The following is a 14,392-nucleotide window of genomic DNA, read 5'->3' as shown; positions in this document are numbered from 1 at the left end:
CACTACTGCAGCTGGTTAGCTGCAGTTTCGTCGGTCTGCATTCAATCATACAAATATAAATACCGTGTATGCAGAGACTCGTAAAAACACCGCCAGAAAGCTGAATAAAAATGCCCTTCTTAAGAGCGTGACATGTCTGCAGAAACGTAACCGTAGCTGTCAAATTGTTCTGTTTTTGTTGCTGTCTTTTTTACCGCCAAGGACTGGGCGCGAAGACCAATAACTAGTGTCACTGGAATTATGAGGCACGCGAGGACCAAATTATACGGCAAGATTCACTATTTCATGCAACAAGAAAAGACAAATTATGTGGCGTAATAGAGCACGTTTGGTGTCAATATTGTATTTGGTAATGCTTAGGAACATTTGATTAGGTAATGCCTAGGAGCTGTTGCCAGGGCTTTAAGTGGGATGAAAAGACTAGAGGTTCTCTCAAGTCTCTCAAAGGGGCGTGTTCAATGTAATTAAGGGCGTGGCTTAAAACACTGAACCTAAAAAATCTGTGCTTAGAATAGTGTGATGCCCGACTTGAATTTTGCTGTTTATCATTGTATCTAGATATAATACAGGGCACGAATCAGAGGTCCACGTGGGTGGAGGGCATCCCCCTACTTCTTTCACAGGGTGGATGCCGTCCACCCTGCCAAGAAGTTGGGCCCCACTAAAAAAGATGCTGAATTGTTCTGGGTGTAATTTCCAAACACCAGGACACGTTCATCAGCGCCTGCACTTTGTTGTCTGCTTTCGATCACAACAACATGCAGGTGGGGACGGGGCTCTCTCATTTCTGACTCCTGCTGGGATACTCGGCCATAACAAAGGCCGAGTCTCAGGGGTCATCATGCCTCCTTTTGTTGCAGTTTCCTGGCTGGCAGCAGTCAGGAGCCTCACACCTGTTGCAAATGCAGCAGAGGGGAAACAAAGGCTCACACCTTGTTAGCACTTCACACATATTAAGAGAGACAGCTTTTCACTTTGTTCAGGCTCTGTTTAGGTGATTTGCATGCACTGTTAGAAAGGCAGATGTGTTGATCTTTCCCAGTATTTGCACAAAATAAATTGCATTTATATACACTGACCCTTGAGGAGGCGTTGCAATTATTTAAATATCAGTATTTCTTTTAAAGCACTATGGCTATTGAAAGCTTAACGCTGACAAAAGGTAACATTGTTTTTTATGTAGCGTACAAAAGTGTGAATCTTCTGCCTAAATCAGGAGGGTTTGCAAGTATACTCGAAATGTGCTCAAATGTACTCATGATACACCTGCTAAAAGTATATGTGAGCGCTTAAGATCTGATATCACTTCTTGTGATGCCAGTTCCTGTGATGTCATGCACTGTGATGTCACGCGCCGTGATGTCACACGCTGCGATGCCACGCGCTGCGATGCCACGCGCTTTGATGCTACTTGCATACTGATTAACTAGGTTCGTCACCCCACTTCTTTTTTTCAGACTTGTGCCCTGACAACAAGTAACATCATACCTTCAACAAGTCAGGACTATTGGCTTTGTCAATGGTTGTTACTTGCATTAGATAAATAAGCAGCAACTATGGCTTTTTGTATATAATATTGAAAAAGCTTCCACTTAGAGCCCTGTGACACCTGGACAGTGTTGTATCTCCCGAGTTCCAGAAAGAGAAGCGAAATTCAGAGAGAAAATTACTCTTTTTAAAGGATTCCCCTTCCCCTACAACGCTCATCTGGCATGACGGCATGCCGTAACTTCTCCACTAGTGAGAAGAGAGCAGTGTGAGCACGCACGCATGATGTGCCTGCTGTCCCTGCAGTCCGGGAATAAATGGCCTGCAGTGACAGCAGGCACAAAACAGAGCCAGAAAGAGGGAGGACCCTTTTGAAAAGCTGCCGCTGGTCAGACCCGGTGAGACCAGGCCCACTTAAAGTCCTAGCTGTTGCCATTCTAATGTGTGTAATGGCATTCTAATGCTGTTGTTATGACATTGTGAGATTCCAGGTGGGGCAGTTCATGCTGGCCTGGCTGGCGTCCGTTGTGTACCTTTGTCCTAAAAAATAAACTTCTAAAAACACAGTTCGTGTGTCTCAAAACTGGCGACGAGGATGGAGATCCACATAAGAAGGCTTTAGAGGTACCGACCAAACAGAGTTACTCGTGTTGTGAGTAATGGTGCGGCTGGCACAGGCTGGCGCACCACTGAGCATCGAAGACCATCCCTTAGATGTAGATGAGGCCCCACTTGGTATGGTAAGGCGGTGATGCGGAAGTAAAGACAACTTTTGAGCTTTTTGTGCATCTAAGCCTGTATTTCAACTCTACAATGCTATGAGCGCTCGCACTCTGCTATGAGAAGAGACAGCAGCTTGCGCAGGCCGTGCCACATTCAAACAACAGAAGCAGTGATACCCAGGGCTTTTAGTGGTATGGAAAAACTGGGGGTTCTCTCAAAGGGGCGTGACCGATGTGTTAAGAGCGTGGCTTAAAACAGGTAAGCTAAAAATCTGTGCTTAGCATAGTGTGCCGCCTGACTGGCATTTTGCTGCTTCTGTCATTGAATCCAGATATATATAATAAAATAGGTAAGATTACCTACAACAAGCTAGATGAGTCTCTGAAGTTATCTCAAAGGCAGTGAAGGGTGGTACTGCAGCAGAGTAAAGATTTGTTTTTCAACCTGAGGGTGAGGGCTAAATGGAGAGCCTGATAGTGACCCATTTCAGCACCTGCTTTTTAGAACTGCCGGTGCTGAGCACCGGCATGACCCGGCCCACTTAAAGCCCTGATGATATGTGTTCATGCTTCATTGTGTGCACAAGCGTCTCTTCTAAAGGCTTGTACAGGCTGCCACAGTAAGCAAAGAAACAAAGAAGAACGGCCGCTGTGGGTGCTGCGAACTGAGGAAGAGTGGTCTTCCCTAGGCATTCGTTACTGGCTGCGCCAGTGTGAGGAAAAGCAAAGGAGAACCTGCCACAGGGTGCAAGGCAGACTTAGGAAGCCGCTGGGAGCATTTTTGAGACAGGGTATTGCTGTGGGAGCAATTTCAATTTATTTGCATATGATTTGGAACTCAACTGAGATCCACATATTTACAAAGATAAAAAGCATACAATTACAGCAAAAATTTTCATACAATCATAACAATTAATATAAACCCAAAAAACATTTGAAAAAATTAAAAATTCTGTGACAAAACATTTCATTGGGCGGAATGCACATAGCGTCCAATAGGGATTTAGAGGAAGAAATGCGTAGCTTTAAACATATTGGTTTCAACCACTTTCGACGCTGAGCCCTTAGGGCAGGACATATAAAGAGGATATGGGAAATATCCTGAATTGAGGAATCAACGCTACATAAATTACATTTATCGGAACAACCGTGCCATCTGGCTAATAATTTGTTTAAAGGGAGAAGGTCGTATCTTAAAAGAAACCAAAAACGGCGTAAGCCGTGGGGGAGGGACCAAGATGCATAGGGTTGTGTCTGTTTAAATAAGTAAGAATTAACAACCTCGGTAACACCTTTCTTTGTACAAAAAATATCTCTGTCCCTCTTAAAACTTAACTCCCATGTTGCCCGTTTTAAAGACAGCTTTAGCTGATGCAAGGATAATGAAAAGAGTGATGATTCCTCCAATTTTAATAACGTAACTGCCCTTCTAAAATTCTTTATAAGTAAAGAATATTCATTCATAGGGCCCAATAGTTCTTTTTTGATTAGGCATCTTAGTGTATCGGGGTTGCACTTGGCTAGATGAAAAACCCAACGTATTACTCCTGCCAGCGCCTGAGCCCAACTGCTTCGTAGGCCTAATTCAAGTCTAAGGGTTTCTACTGTGCACGCATTGTTGACTGACAATAAACAGCGTAAAAGTCTACCCTCAATGGTATCCAAAAAACCCCATTGACTTAGATCTATCAGTTCAGTGGCATAGAGCAGGGAAGCAGGAATTTTCGCTCGAAATGCCTCCAGGAGAATGGCAAAGTGTCTTCTACCAGTGGATTTATAAAGAGCGCACAATCCCTTCCCCTGGGACATGGCTTTCCTGGTGTTACCATCTATATGAGCTTTGTCACTTAAATTGCCACAGACTATTTTTCCCAAAAAAACATAAGTTTTTACAACCTCCAACTTCTCATTCCCTAAGAACCAACAGAAGTTGCATAATTTAGGTTTTTTCTTCCCCGTGAAACACAGTACTTTGCTTTTAGACATGTTGATTTTCAAATGATGATCTTTAGAAAATAAATGCAAAGCATGCAGGCGACTATTAAGGCCCTTAGGCGTAAGATCAAGAAGAAGTATGTCGTCTGCATACATTAAACATGCTACCTGTTTGTCTCCTAGGGAGGGGGCTATTCCTTCACTCAGGGAAAGGATCTGTGGGAGATCACAAACATAAAGGGAAAATAGTAAGGGTGCCAATAAACAGCCCTGTTTAAGACCATTGGCTGTCGGAATTACTTGAGAGAGGCCCCTTTCCCCCCCCAACAACACTCTACACCAAGTCTCAGAGTGGAGTTCCCGAACTAGATGCAAAAGCTTGACTGGCATACCCAGAGCCGATAATTTCCTCCACAATAGTGGGCGATCAACTCTGTCAAAGGCCGTGGAGAAGTCTATGAAAGCAGCATAGACTCCCCCACCTCTAACCTTGACGTATTTATCCGTTATTACCTGGAGAGCGGTTAAATTGTCCAGGGTACCATGATTTCTACGGATTCCCGTTTGTTCTAGAGGGAGAATATTTGCCTGGACTGCCCAGTCATTCATTTGTTTCAAGAGGCATCTAGCGAAAACCTTGCCAATAGCGTCTAACAGAGCTATTTGGCGATAATTTTGGGGAACTAATCGATCACCCTTTTTAAAAAGGGGGACTAAAATAAAGTAAAGTAAAGTAAAGTCCACATTTGTAAAGCGCACAATCACCCGTAAGGGTCTCTAGGCGCTGGGGGCCGTCGGGAAGATTAAGCGAGCTATTGCCCAGAGTCACATGGTGCTGGGCTAACCTGCCGCCGGAGCCGAGGATCGAACCGTGGTCCCCAGATTCCAGCGTCAGTCGCCCTGGCCACGGCGCCACACCTCTCCCACAAATACTACCTTTCCATGATGGAACTATCTTTCCGCTACAAAAACAAGCATTAAACACTGGGCATAACAACTTGCTCCATTTTTCGCTGTTATGTTTTATAACCGAAATAGGTAATTCGTCTGGCCCCATTGCACCAGATGAACGCATTTCCCTTATAGCTGTTCTAATATCTTTTTCCGATAGGGGAATCAGAGGCTGATCCTTATCATTAACTGCTACATTAGATGATAACATTCCGTTTATTGCATAAAGGGATGTAACATACTCCACCCATATATGCTCATCTATGGGAATAGGGAGTGGGTGAGTTCTTGATCCACACCCATCACCTATAAGTGACCAGAATTTTCTCACATCCCCTTTAAAAGTAGCCTCTCTTAATTTGATCCAAATTTCATCCTCCTCATCTTTCCGTAATTTTTCCTTCAACCTTTTCCTCCTTCTTTTTAATAAGGTTACTTCACTAGCTCTTTCGGTAGTTCTATTCAGATATTGTTTCCTTACAAGTTTATTTATTTCTATATTAATGGCACGTAGGGGCCAAGAGGTAGTTGCAGAGCGCCTATTCCTATTCGGTTTTTTAGTAAGTGAAGTTATTAGCGTCATAAAATCTTGGAAGCACATCATTTCTGAACCCTGCCAATTGGCAAGATCATCAATTGCAGTATCAAGGACGCTCTCCAGATTTTGTTCAGCTTGAGGGTTCCAATGACACCTTCCTGATTTTACTTCAAAACTTACATGATCACTATTTACAGACCATTGATCAGCACTCTGAGGAGTTATGTTCATGGTAGAGAGGAGTAATTTGTGGTCGCTGAAAACCGTATCAATGACCCTGAGATCCTTAAATAAAAAAAATGAAGAGTTCTCGACTATAACGTAATCTAATATTGATTCTCCCTGATGGGACTTATGAGTAAAATTTGCGGGAGAGTCAGAGGGGAGTCTTCCATTCACTATAATCCCCTCCATTTCAAAAAGTTCTTTGAGGAGCATCTTCCCGCACTTATTTGTTTTAGATTTCTCGGGAAGAAGAGCTTGTGGGATATGATATGATTCTTCTTTGTCTTTATCTTGAAACAGAGACATACTTGTATTGGAAATTTTACAATTCAAATCCCCTACAAAAATAATATTAGGGGGAAGGAAAATTCTCCCTTAGGCTCTGAATATACACAAAAACTCTTCTTAAGATTACATTAAAACTAACTTCAGGGGGAATATATGCGTTAATCAATACAAGAGGTTTAGCTATTTTAACGTTCTCATAACTAAACAGTGTTATAGCTTGAAATAGATTACTAGAATCCATATAGTGGGAGAAATTCCATTTTATCTCAGTGGATAGGAGACAGGCAATTCCCCCCTTGGCGTGTCCTCTCCTGGAGGAAACAGCCTGACCATCAAGAACAAAATAGTCCCTTCCTAAATGAATTGTCTCCGAGCACCAAGTCTCTTGGAGACAAAGCACACTAGCTTTTAATGACAAGAGGAAATTGATTTTTTCCGGACAGTTCTTTAACCCTGCACAATTCCAGGATAATAGCGTTATATTCTCGCTAAAGATGAGAATTAGGGGGATAAACGATTGTCAAGTTCTTTGAAAGAACACCGGGAAGCCAGTCCCAACGGACAGAGGCATCTTCTGCTTTATCTTGTAGATGGAATGTTGATGGCTTAGGGTAAGACACTGAACGAAGATCTTTTGATAGCTGAATTTTAAGATCATTAAAACCTCTATCTTGTTCTTTATTTCCTAGTACTGCCTTCGGAAGGGGGATGGAGGATCTTAGGGGCCCTAAAGAATTAGAGGGTTTATCAAAGGAGAAATCTCCCCAAAAGGGCATCACGTCGATCCCTCTACTCTGAAAGTATTCCGACCGTTGTAGAATAAGATTCACCACTAATTTTGAGTAGAATCTTACCCTCGTTAGGCTGCCCCCCTCGATCTTCAAAATCCGTACTAAGTCTATGTCCGAGGTAAGTAACAATTTAAAATTTGCAGACTCTTGAAAATATTTAAGAAGCAGTGATCTATTTAGGATGCAATCTGCATCAAAAAGGGGAAGAAAATCAAGGATAAGAGTGTCTACACTCTCATCCATAAATGTTTCAGGGGAATTTAGACAGACTGCTGCTATTTCCCTTTTAACAGAGAAAGGGCTAGCCAAGGGGTTAAGCCTAGGGGAACCAGAGTTTATGATGATGGTTTCATTTTTCTTCAACTTCAAATTTGGCTGGAGCCCTGTATTATTAGAGGGCCCCTCAAGGGGGCATGAATTCAAAGGTTGAGGAACTAAAATCTGTATTTCATCTTTTTGTACCGTCAGGGGGGACTGATGAGATTCTTGAACACAATCTAATTCCAAATTTTCCTTCCTGTGGGAGCAGCTCTCTTTATAAGCTGCTCAGGGTGCTACAGCGATAAAGAAAGGATACAAAAAAATATACAAAGGAAACTTACCTATTCTTGGAAGTTTAAGCTTGGAGAGCTGGGAAAGTGTACTAAAGGCACTTCAGGACATGCGCTCTGGGTGGAGATACTGGAGGAGTATTTTGAGGGATCAGAAACAGCAAAGCGGGAGTAACATCAGTGTGCTGCGAACAAGGAAGAAGGACTAATATCATGCAACACTCTTGGCAGCTGCTGTCTGCCTGCAGCCGCACTCGCGGGTGAAGCTAGGCACACTCACGCTCGTGGGTGAACCCAGGCAAGCCTCCTCTGGCCGCTGGATAGTGGTGGAATCGCCTCTAGTTTTCCTGGCCCCAGGGCCCTTAACAGCACCAGCGGGGAGCTGCAAACCAAAGGAAAACAAAGACCGGGCAAATCGGCGGGTAGATGAAAGCTTCCACAGCTCTGCGGCTCCTCCAGCTCCTGCGGCCCCCTCCTCCTCCTTCATTGTGCTGCGTAGGTGCAGAGTGCTGACCTCCCCAGACTTTCTTCTTGCGGATCGTCAACATCGATGCCCCCGTGGTCCAGAACCTGTGCACGCATCATACAGCCTTCCGTTCGCCTTTGGTCTTGTGGCTGCGTCCCCCCTCTAACTCTACTCAATGGAATCCTGCTCTCTGGGTTCCTCTTCTGGATTCTTGACTTGGTGACTTTTCTGCATCCTGCCATTTTTGGAGATGGTCTCCGTCTATACCCACGACCCGGATCCACCATTTTGTTTGACCTTTGTTCCGTTCCTCCTTCCCTCCCGACTTCCCCTGATGACCCTCGATCGTTTCTCTCTTTTTGCTGGACTGCCTTAAATAAATATATATATATATGTATATATGTGCTTTATAATTGTCCAAGCCTAATCGCTGGTAAAATGTAATCCGGTGTGAACCTACTATTTGTATATATAGAACTCTATCCACTAGTATATGTAGTAGACCTTTGTACTTACTACCATTCCTATGTGATTTTAGAGTTTATCTGTTTGTACCTCTTCCTTGAGTGACTTTACAACTTGTACATGTGCAATTTTTTCCTGTCTATGGGCCATATGTAGGTAAATATATTTTACCGATTCCTAAATACCAAATTTTACCGACTCGGTATTCCGGAATTGGTAAATGAGATGTAGGAAAAACTTCTGTAACATTTACAGAATCTGCAAAATTTGGAAAATGTGCACAGAATCGGTATTTACCAAATCGGTATTTACCGAATCGGAGATTCAAATTACAAGCAATTGAGGATTCAACCAATCCTGTGCATCCACCCCACAAGCAGGAAGTGGCCACACCCATGCAGGTGCAGACAATCAGAACCTTTGTCGTGTATTTCTATAGGTTCTGAATCGATCCCCCTATTCCTGACCCTATTCTGGTTAAACTAACTAGCTAGTTAACTAACAGTCAGCCCATGAGGCAAGAAAGCCCCCATGATGCAGATACCGTTATCTGACGCAGTCACACTACGGCACAGGAACGTGTTATCTGATTAGGTCATAACGCTTGAGATCTAATTAGACAAGCGACATTCCTCCAGCCCCTGATAAGGCATACGACGTTCTCATAACAAATCAAACCTATGACAACCTGGACAATCCGTGCGGCCATTGTTTTGATTTCACAGAGAACTTTTGCAAAAGAATGTGCTAACGAGCAAGTCGTATGACATCTTTATTGACGTACCTATGTCCATCCTTACGTCAATCCCGGCACCTTTAAGGTATAAATATTGCCGACCTTGCCCTATGCAAACACACGCGTGGTGACAAGACGGAGCAGCCATACTTGCCGAAGCCGAGAGCAGAAGCAGACCCCGCAGGCAACAGCCCCGCCTTCCTGACGCGCTGAGAGACGCGCTGCTATCTCAAGCCGAGAGACCCAGCACCGGCGCTTCCGGGTAGCCCTCGCAGGCAGCCTGGAATATCGAGAGCAGAGAAAGAGATACCATTCCTCATCCATCCTAAATTCCAGGTACAGAACTGAATAACCCCTCCTAGAGAATTCTTTAGTTATTCACTTGGCAAGAACAAACTTAACTTAAACTGTAACTTTCTATTCCCGCCCACGCATTAGACTTAGGTCAGGTACACGGGGTAGGCGTATTTAGAAACACCAGTTGAGTACGTTTAGTCAAATGTATATGTGTATGTAAATATATTTTAATCATTTTAAAACATCATATGGCTCAGAAACCATATCAATGTTTTTACAGTATTATTTTATACTATTGCTTCTAATGTATGCACTTTACTTAACTATAAGTATTGCAATAATATCAATCCATTTCTCATGTATGAGAAAAGAGACTGATCAATAAATAACACCTTTTTATTGAACACGCCCGTCTCTTCCTTTTCTTTACATTCTGATGAGACTAAGAATGCACGTACTGACTGAGTAAAATAATTGCCTTGTGCTCACACGACTCTTGAGATTGACTCTTGATTAGGGGAGAGCAAAGTTGTCATGTTCTATGGTTGTCAGAAACTAAATCCCTTCTTGTCTAATCAGGGGAGTTAATTCCTTCCTTGAACATTCGAGAAAGTTTCTAGCGAACTCTGAGCTTAGCTGGCAAACCCAAAAATTAAGTCTAGTATCGACAGTAGTAGACCTAGTTAACGTCTGGTCTAGGCCTTTACTGCTGTAGGTACTATTCCAATGCGCAGAGCCTATTGGGAAAATAGGAGCTACACTACATGGCACCCAACGCGTTTGGAAAGGGCGATAAAACTAACGTAAGACATTTAGAGTAACTCAGTCGTGCTTTCTCACTCAGACCCCTTTTCCCAAATACTCCAAAGACGTCTGGAGTGGGTGAAAGGTTATTATATCCTCCAAAACCTCACAGGGGGGAACTCCTATGTATGGTTCTTGGTCTAGTCAACGTTGAAGGATAAAACAGTTCCAGAATATTGTGCATCTAATCTCTGTTTCCATAAAGAAACCTGATCTGCAAACAAACATAATACCATCCTGTCTGTAAAATGGCAGAGAGTGATGATGAAAGAGAGGCAATTAGATTAGCCACTGAAATAGCAGATGCTGATGCTACCATGCAAACAGCAGACCCGGATATAATACTCATCCAGGTCGCCAAAAGGAGATCTATAACCTTAAAACTTATAGAAAATGGACTGACACCTAGAGGTGGCACAGTCATATTCGTAATTGAGGCACACGAATATCGGCAGACAGAGGTATACTATACATGGATACATTTTCCAGCAGCGAATGCTGTAACAAAGTACTTCCACTATTACAAAGTAGAGGAACCTCCTGAAATGTACACTCCTTTCGAGGAGGTGGAAGTACCACTCAAATTCCAAGAGCATTTGCTCTTATTTGATGGCGCCCTAAAACATAACAATCACATTACAAGGCTCGGTCCTTTAGGAAGACCAGGAGCAACGTGGCCGGTCCTAGCCGGATACACACCACATCCAGACATCGAAAGAATGCCTGCAGCAGAGCTGTTAATACAGCTAAAACAACTACTAAAAATTCACAGACAATTAGTTCAGTATGTAATGCGGACTTCAACAATTCAGCCAGCGATTAAACTACCACAGCTGACCCCTCACCAGGGGAACACAAATAAAATTACACCACAGAACATCCAATCCTGCCTAGGTAAAGTTCCAGCTAAACGAGAACAAATACCATTCTGGTTGGCACAGAAAATCACCCAAATAGAGGCGGTGTTTCCTGACACCACCCCATTAGAAAAACACAGGATTCTGACTATATGTCTCCCAATGGGAATCGCACCACACATTGAGGACTGTGACACTTGGGGTACAGTCTTTGCTTCCATCTACACAAAAACGCACGGTGTTCCATCCATTTCGGTAATACCAGATGTGCTAAAACAAATTCAAGATGAATACGGTCCAGAACCTGCTTTAACTCTTGGTATGAAATTACTGAAAGACTTCAAGCAGGTCTCGGCTATATTACTAGCCAACATAAAAGGTGAAGCAGCAAACGTGGCGATCCGCCAGAGATTAAAAGAGACAGATATAGCAGACCAACCAGCTGAAATTGCCAGAATCATAGAAAAATCCTATGAAGAACTAGGCAGAGATAGTCTAGGTGGAATACCAGTAAAACCGCAACTGACTACAAGTCCAGAAAAAATATTTTTTAATAATAATAATTCACCAAAAAAGAACTGGGATGGAAACAAACAATCCAATCCTAAAGAAAAGAAATTCCAGTCCAGAGGAAGGTCTCCTAGGCGAAGAGAGAAATCTCCAAACCCGAGACAAAGATCACCCCAGAGTGAACCCTCTGGGAATAGATATAACCTTAGAAATAGGGATAATATTAAAAAACCTGATAGATATCAAGACATTGATACACGTCCCTCTCAATCTTTTCAGAATTCCTCGCAGAAATCGGAAAGAAGAGGACGATCAGAAGAGCACGCCAAGTCCAAAGACAAGGAACCTGCTCAACTTAAAAAGAAATCACAATTTCCAAAAAAGAAGGTAGCCAGTATCAAGGTAGTTAACAATGCCGAGAATACTGAGGACACAACTGAAAAACGGAGAGTGGGCTCAGACAATGCTAGACAGCGCAGCAGAGGTGAGCATAGCTCGCAAAGTCCTTATGAATCATCTGGAGACAGTGGACACGAATGAATATCTTCAAGTGGAAACTGCAGATACCAGAGTTAGCAAGCCCCACAAGATATACGAGATAACATTACGTATAGAGGGAGATAAGACTAGGAAAATAAGGGGACTATTTTGGGATAACCTCTCCAAGGGTTATGACATCCTTCTAGCTGAAAAAGACTGGCCACCAGAGTTTGTCAGGGAGTGCCCTCATGGCGAAGAAGTAATTATGCCTGCCTTCTCGAATCAAATACCGATTCATAAAAAATATACACTTGCTAGAAAGTGGGCAGTGGCCTTAGCACCTGCTTTATATAAAAATCATGTAGGATGGGATGAGGATTCTCCTCCTCACAAAATCCAGTTAAAATCACAACCTACTGCACAAAGGCAGTACCCAATTAAGCAAGAAGCTAAAAAACAAGTAAATGAAATACTAGATCAGCTAGAATACCAGGGGGTGATTGAAACTTGCACCTCACAAATGAACAATCCTTTGTTTCCGGTCTCCAAACCAGACAATTCGTACCGTCTAGTTTTGGATTACCGACACCTTAACACATGTTGCAAAACCTTTGCAGTGCAAAACTCACACAGTGCTGCACTAATGAATAACATAGTGCGCAAAAAATACAAAACAACCTTGGACATCTCCAATGGATTCTTTTGTCAAAACATAGCACCAGAGAGCAGATATTTAACTGCATTCTCAGTAAATGGCACTCAAAAACAATTCTGTCGGTTAGCCCAGGGGTACAAGAACAGCCCGGGGGTATTCTCAGCGAGAGTAACAGAATTACTACAACTATATGATGATGAAGCATTATCTTATGTCGATGACATTTACTTAACAGATGATGACTTGGAGACTCACTTGAAAAGAGTGAACACCATAATACTTGGGTTCGCTGCAGAGGGTTACAAATTCAACTTCAAAAAGTCCAGAATTGCCCATCTGACAGTCCTATTCTTAGGATATGAGTTATCAAGTGAAGGCAAAAGCCTGGCAGACAATTTCCTAGAGAAATGTGCCGTAATCCAAGCTCCTAAAACACTAAAAAACCTACAGTCAATTCTAGGCTTCCTAAATTTCGGAAGAACATACATTGCAAATTACGCAGAAAGGGTCAAACCCCTTTATGATCTAATTAAACCAGACTTTAAAAGATCCAGTTGGACTCAAACACACACAGAAATTTTGAGATCCTTACAAACAGACATGCTAATTAAAACAAAATTAGAAACACGTGATAACACACGCAATCTTGTGATCCGAGTCATCCCAGGGAGATGCGGATTCACATACCTGACCTCTAATGAGGGAGAAAAGGTACCAATTGCATTCAAATCACACTTGTACACTAAGGCTGAAATGAAATTTAGCCCAACGGAAAAAATTCTTACAGCAACACAGACAGCTATAGCAAAAGAACGGGCCCTGGCACAAGGTAAACGAATAATAATCGTGACACCAATACCAGCCTTAGAGGCGGTAACAAAGGCAAGCATTCCAAATGCTAAAGCACTCCATCCAAGATGGATACAATGGGCTAACTCTCTTGCTGCAACAGACGTGATGTACGAATTTGATCCTTATTTAAAAACACAAGAATTTCTCCAATATGAATTTGAATGTCCTCCGCCAACCGAAATTCTGCCTCTAGATGACTACGGCTGTATAATATATACAGACGGATCAGCACAACCCGCAGTAGGGGGTAAACAAGCTTACAGTGCTGCGTGCGCGATTGTTAAAGGTCGTTGGCACGAAGGGAAATTTAAACCAACCCTCACTAAAACACAATCCCTAGGAGATTGTACAGCTCAGCGAGCTGAATTACTAGCATTCAAGATGGCGCTTGAAAATACCGATCGAGAATTCCCCACGCTCATAGTGTGCGATTCGTATTATTGCGTTCAATCTTATAATGAATACTTGCAGATCTGGCTTCAGAATGGTTTCAAGGATGCGAAAGGTGGCACAATCAAGCATAAAATGCTCTGGGAACAAGTAGCTCTTTTACAAAAAGAACTACCAAAGACTCACGTGATACATACACTGAGTCATCAGCGTGATGGCGTTCACGTTGTAGGGAATTCATTGGCTGATGAGGCCGCGAAGGCAGCTGTGCAAACGGCTTCCGTAGCTGCCGTCACCCGGTCAAAAACAAAAATAGACAGCGAAATATTACAAGCTGTCAGCGCTTCAGAAAAGGATTCGATAGAACCACTCCCTAAAGGCTTTCCAGTAA

The sequence above is a fragment of the Lissotriton helveticus genome, chromosome 9, assembly GCF_964261635.1.
Source record: "Lissotriton helveticus chromosome 9, aLisHel1.1, whole genome shotgun sequence".
NCBI classification, from domain to species: Eukaryota; Metazoa; Chordata; class Amphibia; order Caudata; family Salamandridae; genus Lissotriton; species Lissotriton helveticus.
Note: the sequence above shows the minus strand (reverse complement) of the source record.